Source organism: Bos indicus x Bos taurus, chromosome 12, assembly GCF_003369695.1.
Source record: "Bos indicus x Bos taurus breed Angus x Brahman F1 hybrid chromosome 12, Bos_hybrid_MaternalHap_v2.0, whole genome shotgun sequence".
Classification (NCBI taxonomy): Eukaryota; Metazoa; Chordata; class Mammalia; order Artiodactyla; family Bovidae; genus Bos; species Bos indicus x Bos taurus.
The window spans coordinates 11,162,320-11,178,606 of record NC_040087.1 but is presented as its reverse complement, the minus strand read 5'-3'; positions in this window follow the sequence as shown (position 1 = coordinate 11,178,606).

The following is a 16,287-nucleotide window of genomic DNA, read 5'->3' as shown; positions in this document are numbered from 1 at the left end:
CTGCATTGCAAGCAGATTCTTTACCAGCTGAACCACAAAGGAACATTTCATGCAAAGATGGGCTTGATAAAGGACAGAAATGGTATTGACCTAACAGAAGCAGAAGATATTAAGAAGAAGTGGCAAGAATACACAAACGAATTGTACAAAAAAGATCTTCGCAACCAAGATAATCACTATGGTGTGATCACTGACCTAGAGCCAGACATACTGGAATGTGAAGTCAAGTGGGCCTTAGAAAGCATCACTGTGAACAAAGCTAGTAGAAGTGATGGAATTCCAGTTGAGCTATTTCAAATCCTGAAAGATGATGCTGTGAAAGTGCTGCACTCAATATGCCAGCAAATCTGGAAAACTCAGCAGTGGCCACAGGACTGAAAAAGGTCCGTTTCATTCCAATCCCAAAGATAGGCAATGCCAAAGAATGCTCAAACTACTGCACAATTGTACTCATCTCACACGCTAGTAAAGTAATGTTCAAGATTCTCCAAGCCAGGCTTCAGCAATACATGAACCGTGAACGTCCAGATGTTCAAGCTGGTTTTAGAAAAGGCAGAGGAACCAGAGATCAAATTGCCAACATCTGCTGGATCATCGAAAAAGCAAGAGAGTTCCAGAAAAACATCTATTTCTGCTTTATTGACTATGCCAAAGCCTTTGACTGTGTGGATCACAATAAACTGTGGAAAATTCTTCAAGAGATGGGAATACCAGACCATCTGACCTGCCTCTTGAGAAACCTGTATGCAGGTCAGGAAGCAACAGTTAGAACTGGACATGGAACAACAGACTGGTTCCAAATAGGAAAAGGAGTACATCAAAGCTGTATATTGTCACCCTGCTTATTTAACTTATATGCACAATACATCATGAGAAACGCTGGGCTGGAAGAAGCACAAGCTGGAATCAAGATTGCCCAGAGGAATATCAATAACCTCAGATATACAGATGACACCACCCTTATGGTAGAAAGTGAAGAGGAACTCAAAAGCCTCTTGATGAAAGTGAAAGAAGAGAGTGAAAAAAGTTGGCTTAGAGCTCAACATTCAGAAAACTGAGATCATGGCATCCAGTTCCATCACTTCATGGCAAATAGATGGGGAAACAGTGTCAGATTTTATTTTTCTGGGCTCCAGAATCACTGCAGATGGTGACTGCAGCCATGAAATTAAAAGACACTTACTCCTTGGAAGGAAAGTTATGACCAACCTAGATAGCGTATTCAAAAGCAGAGACATTACTTTGCCAACAAAAGTCCATCTAGTCAAGGCTATGGTTTTTCCAGTAGTCATGTATGGATGTGAGAGTTGGACTGTGAAGAAAGCTGATCGCCAAAGAAGTGATGCTTTTGAACTGTGGTGTTGGAGAAGACTCTTGAGAGTCCCTTGGACTGCAATGGGATCCAACCAGTCCATTCTAAAGGAGATCAGTCATGGGTGTTCATTGGAAGGACTGATGCTAAAGCTGAAACTCCAGTACTTTGGCCACCTCATACGAAGAGTTGACTTGTTGGAAAAGACTCTGATGCTGGGAGGGATTGGGGGCAGGAGGAGAAGGGGAAGACAGAGGATGAGATGGCTGGATGGCATCACCGACTCGATGGACATGAGTTTGGGTGAACTCCGGGAGTTGGTGATGGACAGGGAGGCCTGGCATGCTGTGATTTATGGAGTCGCAAAGAGTCGGACACGACTGAGCGACTGAACTGAACTAAACTGATAGCAGAAGGTAACAGCATTGTAAATCAACTATACTCCAATAAAATTAAAAAAAAAAAAAGTAGAGCTAATTGTCGTTCAAACACTCAGTTGTATCCAACTCTTTGCAACCCCATGGACTGTATCACACCAGGCTTCCCTGTCCTTCATTATCTCCTGGAGCTTGCTCAAACTCATATCCACTGAGTCGATGATGCCATCCAACCATCTCATCCTCTGTCACCCCCTCTTCCTCCTGCTCTCAATCTTTCCCAGCATCAGGGTCTTTTCCAATGAGTCAGTTCTTCACAGCAGGTGGTGAAAATATTGGAGCTTCAACTTCAGCATCAATCCTTCCAATGAATATTCAGGGTTAAATTCCCTTAGGATTGAGTGAGATTCCCTTAGGATCTCCTTGCAGTCCAAGGGACTCTCAAGAGTGTTTTCCAGCACCACAGTTCAAAAGCATCAATTCTTTGGCACTCAGTCTTCCTTATGGTCCAACTCTTACATCCATACATGACTACTGGAAAACCATAGCTTTGGCTAGATGGACCTTTGTCAGGAAAGTACCAATACTTAAAGGTTTATAGCTTATATTGTATAGAATTCATTCAATTGCTAGTTCAGTCCTGTTCATTTCAGTTCAGCCGCTCAGTTGTGTGCGACTCTTTGCAACCCCATGAACTGCAGTACACCAGGCCTCCTTGTCCATCACCAACTCCTGGAGTTCACTCAAACTAACGTCCATCAAGTCGGTGATGCCATCCAGTCATTCATCCTCTGTCATCCCCTTCTCCTCCTGCCCCCAATCCCTCCCAGCATCAGAGTCTTTTCCAATGAGTCAACTCTTCACATGAGGTGGCCAAAGTACTGGAGTTTCAGTTTTAGCATCAGTCCTTCCAATGAACATCCAGGACTGATCTCCTTCAGAATGGACTGATTGGATCTCCTTGCAGTCCAAGGGACTCTCAAGAGTCTTCTCCAACACCACAGTTCAAAAGCATCAATTCTTTGGTGCTCAGCCTTCTTCACAGTCCAACTCTCATATCCATACATGACCACAGGAAAAACAATAACCTTGACTAGCTAAAGAACCTTATAATCTGTATCCTGGAACTGCTCATTGTTCTTGAGTGAGCCTGGTGCAGTAGTCATAGGGTGAAGTACTCCTAGAGGGTCTCGGGTGAAATTCCTACAGAAATTCTTGGTGCAGTCAGCAGAAACTGTGTTCCCTTAATGCCCTTTGATATTCTTTATCTTTCCCCATCTCCTTCCCCCCAGTTATGCATGTCCCACCTCAGTACTCTGGGTGCTGGAAAGAAATGGGTTTCAGCAGTAGCCTCCTAGACAGCTGGAGAAGCTAAGCAGGCAAACACTGCTTTTCTCTCACCGCTGTGCAAGGTGTTGCCGATGGCTGGTTCCGCAGTGTTATCTGGGGGAAGTGGTGGCAGTGGCTAAGTTCCTATCTCTTTCCTATGTGTCCAGACTCGTGTGTGTGTGTGTGTGTGTGTGTGTGTGTGTTGTGTGTATTTTGCTGCAACAGTGTGCTGGAATCTCACCTTGGGAAGGTTTACTTCAACAAAGTCTCTGTTATCTCTAGGTTTCTGCCCAAGTCAGCACTCTCCAGATTTTACCAGCTGCAACCTAGAGGGGTTGTGTGCATGCGTGCTAAGCCCTTTCAGTCATGTCCGATTCTTTGCGACCCTCTGGACCATACCCTGCCAGGCTCCTCTGTCCATGGGATTCTCCAGACAAGAATACTGAAGTGGGCTGCCATGCCCTCCTCCAGGGGATCTTTCACACCCAGGGATGGAACCCGCGTCTTTCAGATCGCCTGCATTGGCGAGCGAGTTCTTTACCACTAGCACCACCTGGAGGCAGGTTCACCAGCTCTAGCTTTGTCTGCGGCCCCTGCCCAGGGCTGTCTGCCTATCACTAGATGCACAGGTGAGCAAGTTATTCCTACCGTGTCCCTTGGCAGATGGGGCTGGATCCTTCAGCTGGCACACAGGAGCTTTTGTCAATGGGTGGAGGACTGACCAGTGATGTCTTACACCACTCTAATGCTGATGTCACTCCCCAAATGAACTTTAGAATCAGTTTGTTGTTGTCCAGAAAATAACTTGCTGAGATGTTGGTTGGAATTGCTTGAATCTATAGATCAAATCAAGAAGAAGAGTTGCTGCTTTTATTTTAAATGAGTATTAACAAATTATGAAGAATTTGAGTCACTCAAGAACAATGAGCAACTCCAGGATACGGACTATAAGTTTCTTTAGCACTTGAGTGAATTCTATAAAGTATAAACTATAAGCGTTAGTCACTCAGTCATGTCTGACTCTTTGTGACTCCGTGGACTGTAGCCCACCAGTCTCCTCTGTCCATGGGATTCTCCAGGCAAGAATACTGGAGTGAGTTGCCATTCCCTTCTCCAGGGGATCTTCCTGACCCAGGGATTGAACCCAGGTCTCCTGCACTGCAGGCAGATTCTTTACTGGCTGAGCCAACAGGGATGTTTAAAGTATTGGCCTTGGAGAGAATAGCATGGAAATGTATACACTACCAAGTGTGAAATACATAGCCAGTGGGGATTTGCTATATGACTCAGGGAACTCAAACCAGGGCTCTGTGACAACATGGGGTGGGAGGTGGGAGAGAGATTCAAGTGGGAGGGGACATATGTATTCCTGTGGCTGATTCATGTTCATGCATGGCAGAAACCCACACAGTATTGTACAGCAATTATCCTTCAATTAAAAATAAATGAAAAACTAAAGTGTTGGCCCAAACTCTACTTTAAAAAGAAATTTATTGGAATATAGTTGATTTACAATGTTGTGTTACTTTCTGCTGTACAGCAAAGCGAATCACTTACATACATACATATATCCACTCACTTTAGATTCTTTTCCCATATAGGCCATTACAGAATATTGAGCAGAGTTCCCTGTGCTATACAGCAGGCCTTTGTTAGTTATCTATTTTATGTATAAAATAATTTATACTTTGTATATAATAGTGTGTATATGTTGGTACCAATCTCCCAATTTATCCCCCCTACACACACCTTTGCCCCCTGGGAATCATAAGATTGTTTCCTACATCTGTAATTCTATGTCTGTTTTTTAATAAGTTCTTTTGCACCATCTTTTAAGATTCCATCTATAAGTGACATCATACGTGTCCTTTTCTGTCTGACCTACTTCACTCAGTATGACCATCCATCCATGGCGCTACAAACAGCCCAGCTCTACTTCTCTGGTTCACTTTTTATTCTTGTTTTTCTTTTAGCTTAACTGAATAAGCATCAACATGCAGTCTAATAAGTACTCTATTGTGTCGTTTTATGGAAACGTCAGTGATCAATAAAATATAGTGCTTCCCTTCAGAAGCTTCCAACTGAGTTCCTATGAAAGTAGTCAACTATACAACAATGTGGCATGATATATGTCTTAATTGTTCTGAGGAATGTTTTTGAGTGAATAGGGCAAAGTTTATTATTTGAAACATTTCTCAGAGAGGAAATACGTGCCAGAGAAGACTAGCTGAAATATTTTCAGCCCTGTGGAATTAAGTGCACTCGAGATATTTTCTGGAGAAGGACATGGCAACTCAGTCCAGTGTTCTTGCCTGGAAAATCTCAGGGACGGGGGAGCCTGGTGGGCTGCCGTCTATGGGGTAGCACAGAGTCGGACACGACTGAAGCGACTTAGCAGCAGCAGCAGAAGAAATATTTTCACCAACTTTTTTTATTTTTTAATTTTTCTTTAACTTTTTATTTTGTATTGGGGTGTAGCCTTATTAACAATGTTGTGATAGTTTCAGCTAAGGGACTCAGCCAAACATATACATGTACCCATCCTCCCCCAAACTTCCCTTCCACCCAGGCTGCATTGAGTCCCGTGTGCTTACAGTAGGTCCTTGTTGGTTATCCATTTTAAATACAGCGGTGTATACATATCCATTCCAAACTCCCTAATTATCCCTTCCTCCCATCCTTCCCCTGGGCCACTATAAGTTTGTTCTCTAAGTCTGTGAGTTTCTTTCTGTTTTGTAAGTATCATTTCTTTTTAGATTCCATATATAAGGGATATCATATGGTATTTCTCCTTCTGTATCTGACTTACTTCACTTAGTATGAAAATCTCTAGGCCCATCCCTGTTGCTGCAAATGGCTTTATTTCATTCTTTCTTAATGGCTGAGTAATATTCCATTGAATGTATATATATACCGGAGAAGGCAATGGCACCCCACTCCAGTCCTCTTGCCTGGAAAATCCCATGGATGCAGGAGCCTGGTAGGCTTAGTCCATGGGGTCACTAAGAGTCGGGCACGACTGAGCGACTTCACTTTCACTTTTCACTTTCCTGCATTGGAGAAGGAAATGGCAACCCACTCCAGTGTTCTTGCCTGGAGAATCCCAGGGATGGGGGAGCCTGGTGGGCTGCCGTCTATGGAGTTGCACAGAGTCGGACACAACTGAAGTGACTTAGCAGCAGCAGCAGCAGTATATATACCACATCTCCTCTATCCATTCTTCTGTCGATGGGTGTTTAGGAGGCTTCCATGCCTTGGCTATTGTAAACAGCGCTGCAGTGAACATTGGGGTTCATGTATGTTTTCAGATTATGCTTTTCTCCAGATCGAAACCAGGTCCCCTGCATTGGGAGCAAGAGTCTAGCCACTTGACCACCAGGTAAGTCCTTGTAGATTCTTTAGTAATAGCCACTCTGACCAATGTGAGGGGGTGCTTCCTTGAAGTTTTGATTTGTATTTCTGCATGAACATTGCCTTTTTGAGCAGTCCAGCAAAGTTGTTTTGTAGAACACTTTACATTCTGGATTTGTCTGGCTGTTTCCTCATAGTGTTTGTAACTGTATGTTTAATTTTATGTGTCAACTTGAGTGGATCACAAGGTGCCTGGATAGTTGGCTCAACATTTTTTCCAGATATGTCTATGAGGGTGTTTCTAGAGGAGATTAGCACTTGATTGGTAGACAGTAACCTATATTGCCCACCCCATATAGATGAGTGTGTGTGGCTCAGTTGTGTCTGACTCTTTGCCACCCCGTGGACTGTAGCCTGCCAGGCTCTTCTGTCCATGTAATTTCCCAGCAAGAATACTGGAGTGGATTGCCATTTCCTTCTCTAGGGGATCTTCCCAACCTAGGGATCGAACCTGTGTCTCCTGCATTGGCAAGCGGATTCTTTACCACTGCACCACCAGGGTGAAAAGGTGTTAGTCGCTCAGTCATTTCTCTTTGAGACCCCAAGGACTGTAGCCCACCAGGCTCCTCCACCCACGGGATTCTCCAGTTGAGAGTACTGGAGGGGGTTGCCATTCCCTTCTGTAGGGGATCTTCCTTCCCCAGGGATTGAACCCAGGTCTCCTGCATTGCAGGCAGATTCTTTACCAGCTGAGCCACCAGAGTAGCCTGCCACCTGGGTAGGTATCATCCAATCCACTAAAGGCCTGAATAGAAGAAAAAGGCAGAGGAAGAGAGAATTCATTCTGTCTGACTGAATTTAGGCATCGGTCTGCTCCTGCTTTCTGGCTGGGGTCTGTGCCATGAAGAGCTTCTTTTTCAAGTCTTTGGACTCTGCCTTGAACTGCACCACTAGCTTTCCTGGCTCTTTAGCTTTATACACAGCAGCTCCTGAGATCTCTCAGCCTCTATATTCATTCAATCCATTCCTTTTAATAAATCTCTTCTTCTAACAAAAGAATATGACAGTGAGAGCGGGACTTCCCTTCCAAGATCAGGGTATGGAGAAAAGTGTGACGTGGGCTCCATCTCTCTTTCTCTCCGTCTCCCTCTCTCTCCTTTCATGCCGGGATAGCATGGAATGGGCAGAATCTAAGGCCCTCATTCCGACAATATTTAGGAAACTGAAACCTAATAAAAATTTTGAGAAAGAGCTCGTAAACAGACTCTGCAGCGCAAGTGCCGTTTGGAGATGACCGCACCCCTGGCCTACAGCTCGTTACGACCTCATGAGAAACACGGAGCCAGGAAAAGCCACCTAAATCTTTCTGAGGTTTCCTGGCGGCAGAAACTATAGGGTAATAAAAATTGCTTATTTTAAAGATGTCAACTTAAGTGTTATTGTTTTCCAACAATGAACATTTACCCCAAGCTGTTCAGCTCCTGGTTTTACATTCCACTATTATTGCCTGACTCTATGTTTACAAGCTGCTATTCTTCTGTAAAGAAAGCTTTCTTTTATTTTTTCTTTATTTTTTTTCCTGAGTGGAAAGATAATTACATCTTATTTTCAATCAATGTTGTTACTTTCTCTTCAAAAACAAGAAGGCAGATTAAGGGTCCCCAGGTTTCAGACTCCCTCACAGAAAAACCAACAAGCGACTATGCAGGCAAGAACACTTGTGTGGGGACTTCCCTGGTGGTTCAGTGGTTAGGACTCAGCCCTTTGACTGCTGTGAACCTGGGTTCCAAACCTGGTGGGGGAACTTAGATCCCACAAGCTGTGTGATGCAGCAAAAAAAAAAAAAAAGAATAGCTGTGTGAAAATTCTAGATCCCAGCAGGGAGGATGAAGAACCCCTTGAACAACAAAACTGAGCAAAGGCACATTAGGAGGGTGTGAAGCGTGGTTTCCCGTTGACCACCCTCTCCCAGCCTGGCGCAGCGCCACACAGACAGCGTACGCCTGGGTCTACAGTTTCTCCAGTGGGGAGAGCCCGAGGTTGACATCCAGTTTGGCCAGGATTCTGGAGGGCCTCCCCAGAGGGCACACTTATGTCTCATCTCCCAGGAAACACTGGGGGAATCAGCAGGGCTACACTAAACAGGGTCAGCTTGAAACCAAGCGGGAGAACAGGGGACCCGACAACCAGTGCAGGGATCACGTTGTGGCGCCGTAGTGTTCCTGCTGGTGATGCACTGAGCAGAGCTCCCCGGGAGTGATGCCATCCCCCCACATCTGAGCCAGGGCTCCCCGGGAGTGATGCCATCCCCCCATCTGAGCCGGGGGCTCCCCGGGAGTGATGCCATCCCCCACATCTGAGCCGGGGGCTCCCCGGGAGTGATGCCATCCCCCACATCTGAGCCGGGGGCTCCCCGGGAGTGATGCCATCCCCCACATCTGAGCCGGGGCTCCCCGGGAGTGATGCCATCCCCCACACCTGAGCCGGGGGCTCCCCGGGAGTGATGCCATCCCCCCACATCTGAGCCGGGGGCTCCCCGGGAGTGATGCCATCCCCCACATCTGAGCCGGGGCTCCCCGGGAGTGATGCCATCCCCCACATCTGAGCCGGGGCTCCCCAGGAATGATGCCATCCCCTCCATCTGAGCCGGGGCTCCCTGGCTGGCCAGAGAACACAGTCAGTGGTTCTGTCCAGTTTTGGTATCCAGCCAGCAGTCCAGCCCAGCCAAGGGGCTCATTCTACCACCCCAATTGGACAGAGAGTCGAGCTTGCAGCCTTGCCCAAATGCAGAGCAAGGTGTCTCTCCCCAGGCACCCAGGGCAGCCTGAGCAAACAGCCTACACGTTATCCCTGTCCATCTGTAAAGCCCCACCTTCAGCACCACATGGATGATGGCCTATGGCCCTGCCCATTTGTTGAGCAGAGCCTGGGGCCTCACCTGGACAGGAAGCTGGGTTGGCAACCCTGCCCAGTCATGGAGCACAGCCTATAGACTCCCCACCAGGGAACCCAGATGGTAACCTTGTCTGACAGCAGAGCAGAGGCCCACCCACCCCTGCCCCCACCCCCGCCTTAGAGCACAAGAAACAGCCCTGCCCTATTAGACCCCAAAGCAAGCCCTGCTGGCCTGTGGGGGCTGCCAGCTAATACCCACTGAACCCCAGACTGGGTGGACTGCTGAAGGCTTTCTCTGCCAAAGTGAATGTGTAGACCCTGGAAGAGGAGCCGTCTTCCTCAAATAGGCAGATACCAGGGCAAGGATTCAAGAATCACAAGTAATCAGGTACACAAGACACTGTCAAAGGAAAGGAATGAAGCTCCACAAACCCTAAAATATGTAGAATTATGAATTGTATAGGGCTTCCCAGGTGGCGCCTGTGGTAAAGAACCTGCCTGCCAATGCAAGAGACATAAGAGACGCAGGTTTGATCCCTGGATTGGGACGATCCCCTGGAGGAGGGCATGGCAACCCAACATCAGTATTCTTGCCTGCAGAATCCTGTGGACAGAGGAGCCTTGCCGGCTACAGCCCATAGGATCACAGAGTCAGACATGACTAAAGGGACTTAGCGTGTATGCATGCGTGAATTGTATAATAAAGAATTCAGAATAAACTCTTAAAGAAATTCACTGAAGCCCCCCCCCAAAAAAAACACACATAGATAACTAAATGAAATAGAAGAATAACACATAAACAAAATTCCAGCAAAGAAATAGAAACCATCAAAAAAATCAGATTAGAACTCAAGAATGCAATGAATGAAATGAAATATTCAGGAGAGTTTCAACAGTCAGATGAAAGAAATGGTGAACTTGAAGATAAGTCTTTTGAAGTTTTCCAGTCCGAAGATCAAAGGACAAAAGGAGAAAGAGTGACGAAAGCATACAGGACTTATGCAATACCATCAAAGGCCGTGTCATTGGTTTTATGGGAATTCCAGAAAGAGAAGAGAGAGAAATGACGGAAAAAAAATCAGTATCTCGTCTGACCACGATATTATGAAGCTAAAGATCAATAACAGGGGATAAATTTGAAAATCCGCAAATATGTGGAAATTAAACAACGTGTTCTGAACAAATATGGATCAAAGAAGAAATCAAAAGGAAAATTAAAAAAAATTAAGACTAGCAAAAATAAATATACAAAATACCAAAACTTGTGGGATGAAATGAAAATAGTTCTTTTTTTGGGGGGCCCAGCACAGCTTGTAGAATCTCAGTTTCCTAACCAAGCTTTGAACCTGGGCGACAGCAGTGAAAGTGCTGAGTGCTAATCACCAGACCACTAGAGAACTCCTGCAATCAGTTCAACAGGGAAGTTTATAGCGATGAATGTTTAAGAAAAAACAAGAATCTCAAATAAACAACCCGAAATTGAACTACACCTCAAGGAACTAGAAGCAGAACAAACTAAACCAAAAGAAGAAGAAAGGGAATAAGAAAGATTAGAATAGAAACAAGAAAAATAGAACAGAAATAAATGAAACAGAAACTAGAAAAACAGACCCCATAATCAAGTGGGAGTTATCCCTGAGATGCAAAGTTGACTTAACATACACAAATCAATAAATGTGATACAGTGCGTTAACAAAATGAAGAATTAAAATCATATGGTCATCTTAACCAGTGTAGAAAAAAATTTGCTAAAATTCAGATAACCTGATTAAAAAATGGGCAAGGACCTAAATAGACAGTTTTCCAGAGAAGACATACAAATGGCCAACAGGTAGATGAAAAGGTGTTCAACATCACTAATCTTCAGGGAAATGGAAATCAAAACCGCAATTAGATATAACCTCATGCTTGTTGGAATGTCATCAAGAAGATGAGAAATAACCTGTTGACTGAGGATGTGGAGAAAAAGAGAATGCTTGAGCAGTGTTGTTTGGAACTTAAATTGGTACAGCTAATATGGAAAATTGTATGAAGGTTCTTCTAAAAATTAAAAATAAAGCTTCCATGTAATCCAGAAATCCCACTCCTGGGTACATAAACAAAGGAAATGAAATCAGTAGCATGAAAAAATACCTGTACTTATATGTTCATTGCAGCATTATTCACAATAGCCAAGAAACAGAAATACTAAATGGCCATTGATGGATGAATAAATAAAGAAAACGTGGCATATGGGGAGAGAACGTTATATTACTCAACCATGAAAAAGAAGGACATCTTGCCATCTGAAACACGGACGAACCTGGAGGACATTCTGCTAAGTGAAATCAGCCAGGCACAGAAAGACAAATACTCTATGATATCAGTTATAAGTGGAATGTATTGATGAAACTCTCAAACTCGTAAAGCCCAAGAGTAGTATAATGCTGGTTGCCAGTGGTTGAGGGTGAAGAAAATAGGGAGAGATTTGAAATGGTACATAATTTCAGTTGTAAGATGAATAAGCTCTGAGGATCTAATGTACAGCATGGGGACTATAGTTAATAACAGTGTATTGTGCACTTGAAATCTGCTAAGAGTAAATCTTAAGTGTTCTCACCACAAAAAATTTTTTAAACATTTGAGATGTTACTACTCACTTGATTGTAGTAACAATGACACAAAATATATGAAATCATCATGTTATACACCTTAGCTAGGACATGGAGGCAACCTAGATGTCCATCGACAGACAAATGGATAAGGAAATTGTGGTACATATACACAGTGGAATATTACTAAGCTATAAAAAAGAACACATTTGAGTCAGTTCTAATGAGGTGGATGAAACTGGAGCCTATTATGCAGAGTGAAGTAAGCCAGAAAGAAACACCAATACAGTATATTATCGCATATATATGGACTTTAGAAAGATGGTAACGACAACCCTATATGCAGGACAGCAAAAGAGACACAGATGTAAAGACCAGACTTTTGGACTCTGTGGGAGAAGGTGAGGGTGCGTTGGTATGAGAGAATAGCATTGAAAGGTGTATGTTACCGTATATAAAACAGCTGGCCAGTGCAAGTTCGATGCATGAAGCAGGGCACTCAAAGCTGGTGCTCTGAGACAATCCAGAGGGATGGGGTGGGGAGGGAGAGGGGAAGTGGGAGGGAGGTTCAGGATGGGGGACACATGTACACCCATGGCTGATTCATGTCGATGTATGGCAAAAACCACCACAATATTGTAAAGTAATTAGCCTCAATTAAAACAAATAAATTGACTAAAAAATCATATTGCACAACCTTAGTATATATATATATATAATTTTTACTTGTCAATCATACCTCAAATAAAGCTGGGGAAGGGAGAGAAGTGTATTAATTGTCATGCATCTGGGGATTTTCCAGCCATTTTTCTATCATTGATTTCTAGTATATGCACAGCGATGTGGGGATATATATATTTGGCCATACTTTATGGCCTGCAGCTTAGGGGCTTCCCTGGTGGCTCAGAGGATAAAGCATCTGCCTGCAATGCAGGAGACCTGGGTTCGATCCTTGGGTTGGGAAGATCCCCTGGAGAAGGAAATGGCAACCCACTCCAGTATTCTTGCCTGGAGAATCCCATGGACAGAGGAGCCTGGCGGGCTACAGTCCACGGGGTCGCAAAGAGTCGGACACGACTGAGCGACTTCACTTTCACTTCATGGCCTGCGGGACCTTCATTCCCCGAACCAGGGACTGAGCCCAGGCCTGGTGAGTGGAAGCACTGAGTCCTAACCACTGGCCCACCAGGGGATTCTTTTTTATGATTTCTATTCTTTCAAATGTGTTAAGGGATGTTTTCTGTTTCAGAATGTGGCCTATCTTCACATATGAATTTGAAAGGAATGTATATTCTACTGTTGAAGATGAAGTATTCTTTAAATATCAATTAGAGCCATTGATTGATGGTGCCTTTCCGTTCACCTGTATCCTTACTTCTTTTCTGCCAGCTGGACCTATCAATTACTGACAGAGAAGTGCTGAACTGCATTTTATGTAAGTCCATTTCTCTCCTCTCCTGGCGTAACAGTCTTCTCAAAAGTGTTTTCAGTGTTTTTTCTATAGTTTGCAATGTACATTTAAAACAAATTTAAGTCCACTTTTAAATGCTTATACCCCTTAGCAATTCCTCCCTCTCTTCCGTTAGAACATTGGTGTTATCCATTTTATCTATTCATACAGTTAATATGACAATACCCTGTTGCAGTCATTCCTGTGAACATTTATCTATTAGATCAATTCAAAATAATAAAAATGATTATTTTAACTACATTCATTCCTTCTCTCACACTCATCTTTGTGAGATGCAAGTTTCTGACCTATATGATTTTCCTTTGCTCTAAAGAACTTCTTTAACATTTGTTTTTTTAATTGAGATACAATTGACATGCCATATTGGGTAAGGTTAAGGTGTGCAACATGTTGCTTTGATATGTATGTATTACAATCAGGTTACCACGTAATGCTAACACCACCATCATGTCCCATGATTATAATTTCTTTTTTTGTGGTGAGACCATTTAAGATTGAATTTTGTAGCCAATTTGAAGTATATAATATGGTATTATTAACTATAATAATAAAGCTGTGCATTAGATCTCTAGAATTTACCAAACTTTTCACTGCAGTTTGTTTCCTTTGACTAACATCTCCTTAAATCCCCCACTGTCTCTGAGCTTGCTGACCTGTGGTTTAGTGTCTGACAGTAAGCTGGAGAAGTTCTAGGTTATTACTGTTTTCTTCCTTTATTCCCTTCTCTCTCTTTTCCTTCTACTATTCCCCTGTGTGTGGCACATTTTGTAATTGTCCCACAGCCCTTGTAGATTCTGGTCCAGTTTGTTTTTCCAGGCTTTATTCTCTTTGCTTTTCCGTTTTCTTTTCTTTGAAAATATCTATTTATTTGACTGCACTGGGTCGTAGGGTCTTAGTTGCAGCACGTGGGATCTTTCGTTGACATGTGGGGTCTACTTCCCTGACCAGGAATTGAACACAGGCCCCCTGCTTTGGAATGGTGGGGTCAGCCACTGGACCACCAGGGAAGCCCCCTCAGTTTTCAGTTTGGATTGATAAATCCTCAAACTCAGTGATCCTTCCTTCAGCTGCATCTAGTCTCCTAACAAGCCCATAAAGGCCTTCTGCATTTCTCTATTGGTGTTTTCGACCTCTATCATTTCTTTATTTTCCTCTGTTTCATTAAGGTTTTTTCCTGAAGTTTTATCATGTTTTGTTTGGAACACATATCTGGGTGGCTTCATCTTGCTCGACGCTCTGAGCTGCTTTCTATGCATTAGGTGCCGCAGTCACCTCTCCGTCTTGCAGGGTTGGCCTGTGTAGGAGATGAGAGCTTTATTGTTCGAGCTGCGCTAGCTCTTCATTGTTTCCCCATTTCCTTGTGAGTCAAGTGCTATTTCACTTAATAGCTCCCAGTGGTTGAGGATGTGCCAAGACCAGTCAGTGCCAAAGGAGAGGATCTTAGTCGCACCTAGGTTCAAGCTGATTGGAAGCCAGATCCCCAGGGAAGTGGCTTTTACAGAATGCAAATATATACAGTCCTGTGGGGTGACAAGCATAAGCCCCACCAGCCACTAGAGCCAAGGGATCCACAGGTGTCCTCTGGGTGACAGTCACAAAAATCAGGGCTCCAGACAAGTGCATTAGTTCCTTTCTAGGAGAAGCCAGTGAGGTGTGGGCAGGCAGGAAGTGAAAGAAAGTGAAAGTCGCTTAGTCATGTCCGACTCTTTGCCACCCCATGGACTATATAGCCCCAGCCAGGCTCCTCTGTCCATGAGGATTCTCCAGACAAGAACACTGGAGTGGGTTACTATTCCTTTCTACAGGGGATCTTCCTGACCCAGGATTCAAATTCAGGTCTCCTGCATTGGAGGTGGGCTCCTGACTGTCTTAGCTACCAGGGAAGCCCAGGCAAAGGGAGAGTAAAAGGTGGGGTCCCCTGGCTGACATTCCCTGAGCCCCTCCGTAGCCTCTTGATGCCTCTGTGTGTGTGTTAGTCGCTCTTTGTGACCCCCTGGACTGTAGCCCTCCAGGTGTCTCTGTTCATGGGACTGAATCTCCATTGGATCTCCAATGGGTTGGGTTGCCATTTTCTTCTCCAGAGGATCTTTCCAACCCTGGGATTGAATCCAGGTCTCCTGCATTGTAGGCAGCTTCTTCTGAGCCACCAGGGAAGCCCCCTCGATGCCTCTAGATGCGTGCCACACAGCAAGCCTGCTCCTAAATCAAAGTTCCAGGACAAGCAAGTTGGCCTCTTTCTCCGAAAGCCCTGGGGTGTATTTCAGGCTGCTCTCTGCGTAGTACCCTGGGGGTGGTGGCCTGCCAAGAGCTGTCTATCGGATTGCTAGATTCTTGTCCATGCAGGAATACAGGGGCCCCTGGCCGCCAGAGCCAAGGAATCAAGCTGCCAAAACCAGAGGACCAGAGGCAAAAACTGGGGCACCAGATAAGCATAAGAGCTCCTCTCGAAGAGATGCTGGCCCACTGGAGCTGAGCAGAGGTAAATCATGAAGATAGCATCACCCTCCAAGACCTCAGCAAAGGTTTAAGGTCAGCCTTAGATGTGCCTTTCATTAGAAGCCTGCCCCTCAGGCAGCAGCTATGACGATAAACTGATAGGCCTCTCCCACAGAAAGACCAAGCTTCTGGGTCTGTTGCCTCTGACCATGCCCCAGGGATGGTAGAGGTTTACGAATTCTTTCTCCTGGATTCCTGCTGTAGGACTCCTGGAGCAGAAACCCCACTGGCCCCAGAATCAGGTGACAGAGGTGTCTTCTAGAAGCAGCCGCAAAAGTCAGGGACCAGACAAAGGTACAGGTTCCTTTTTGGAAGATATTGGTGAGCTGGAGCAAGACAGAGGGAGAAGGCAGATTGCATTCATGGGTCTCCATTCCCCAAGAGCATCTCCATAGGCCCATATAAGTGAGTCAAAGCAGAAGCCCATCCTTTAGGCCAAAACTCCTGAACAAAGAAAACAGGTCT